Source organism: Mustela putorius, unplaced genomic scaffold (genome assembly GCF_011764305.1).
Source record: "Mustela putorius furo isolate JIRA1106 unplaced genomic scaffold, ASM1176430v1.1 tig00003834_pilon_pilon_pilon, whole genome shotgun sequence".
In the NCBI taxonomy this organism is placed as follows: domain Eukaryota; kingdom Metazoa; phylum Chordata; class Mammalia; order Carnivora; family Mustelidae; genus Mustela; species Mustela putorius.
In genome coordinates this window covers 118488550-118490370 of record NW_025421987.1, presented here as the reverse complement: position 1 = coordinate 118490370, position 1821 = coordinate 118488550, and the positions used below count along the sequence as shown (strand labels likewise).

The 1821-nt window shown below is 49.6% G+C and overlaps 1 pseudogene; it reads right to left on the bottom strand.

Moving 5' to 3' along the window:
• Positions 1-791: 791 nt before the first annotated feature.
• Positions 792-1579, bottom strand: LOC101683369 (annotated as a pseudogene).
• Positions 1580-1821: the final 242 nt, after the last annotated feature.

The window sequence follows — 1821 nt, the reverse complement described above, 5'->3', positions numbered from 1 at the left end:
CACCTTTCACACCCCAATGTGAGCAGTGGGTGAACAAGTGTCATGAACACTTGCCATCTGACAATTGGATACTTGGTATCCAGGTTGTGGGAATGGGGACAGTGGGGTCTCCCCAAGATTCATCCACATGCAGATCCCCAGACCTGTGAATAATACCTTTATGGCAAGAAGATGTGGATAAATTAATCTTCGGAAGAGGAACCTATCCTGGATTATCTGGGCAGACTCTAAATGTTAACAATCTAACAATGCGGCAGGAGTTTTGACACAGACCCGCATAGAGATGAAGTGATCTGAAAACGAGGAGAGACCAGAGTAATGCAGCCACTAGCCAAGAATCGCTTGCCACCACCAGGGGAGGCCAATAATCTCCACAAAGTCCGGGTAGGAAGTGCAACCCTGCTGACCCCTTGATATCAGCCTCTAGAACTGTGAAAGACTACATTTCTGTTGTTTTAAGACAAGTTTGTGGCAATTTATTATAGAAGCCGCAGAAAACTAGCACAATGGGTAGTAGGCAGGGGGAGAAAGAAGGGATTTTTTTCCTTTGAAAGAGAACTTATTATTACTTTTTAAAAAAGACTTATTTATTTGAGAGAGCAGGGGAAGGGCAGAAGGGGAGGGAGCGAATCTCAAGCAGACCCCCCAGTGAGCTCGAAGCCCCGACGCAAGGCTCTATACCGGGACCCTGAGATCAAGACCTGAACAGAGATCAAGAATTGGATGTTTAACCAACGGAGCCACCCAAGCACCTTGTAACTTTCATAGACAGAAAATTCAACAGTGTACACTTAACTCAGTTTGGCAGCCAGTTCTTTAGCCTTTGCCTTTTCAAGTTTGGTGAAGTGAACCACCCACTTTGGACCTCAATACTGTCTCCCCGGGGCTGGTGGATCTCATCGTATCTGTCACTGTCATTGGTCCCGACAGCTTTCACCTGCTTAGCTAGAGCTCCCTTGTCTTCTGAGTTAACCTGCGTGAAGGCGACAGTGGTGCAGATCCTCCTGGGGACCAGATGGCCCAGCCTGGCCTTCCCCCTAATAATGCAGTAGGGGACCCCCCCATCTTACAACACAGGGCAGACAGGAAGACAATGATCTTGGGGGAGATGTGCAATCACCACTGGCTGAGTTGTCTTATTTTCCACTAAGGTGGTGACAGTATTAACCCCAGCTTGGAGGACAGGTGGCTTCATAGTGGGGACATCCCCTTTGCCCGCAACTTCTTCCTCAGCCCGGAACAACAGTCTCTGCTTCTCCTCCTGCTGCGTCCCTCCTCTTCATCTGTGGGCCGCTTAGGCAGCTGAGTAGCTGTTTGGTGGCCCAAGGCCTGTGTGAGTTTATTAATCACTGGAGATACTTTGAGATTTGCTAGAGAATAGCCTTTTGCCTCTGCAGCCAGATGTAGTGGGGTCATTTGGCAGAGTGGGTGAGGTCCCTTCTGGACTGGAGGTCCTGCCCGCTGCTAAAATTCTTGGCCTTTTCTCAAACGGGATTGATGCTTTCTTGGCCTCCTGCTGCTTCAGAGTAGCAGGGGCTGGGGCCCCCTTCGTCTCCTTTGCCGTCTTGCCTTTTGGCATCTTGGATGGTTGGAGGAAAGAGAAGGAAATTATTTTTTAGAGGCATCCTCAAGGAAGCTAGAACCTTCTGTTGAGTCACTGTGCGAGAAGCCTGGGAGCTGGCAAAGAGGCACAACCTCCTGCGGCGAGCTGCATCCTCAGGCGGCCATGACCTCCACTCCCTGGGGTTTCTCCTGTGGCTGTTACGGCTCATGGCACAGAGATTTTGCAGCTGTAGTTAAGATTACTAATCAGCTGATTTC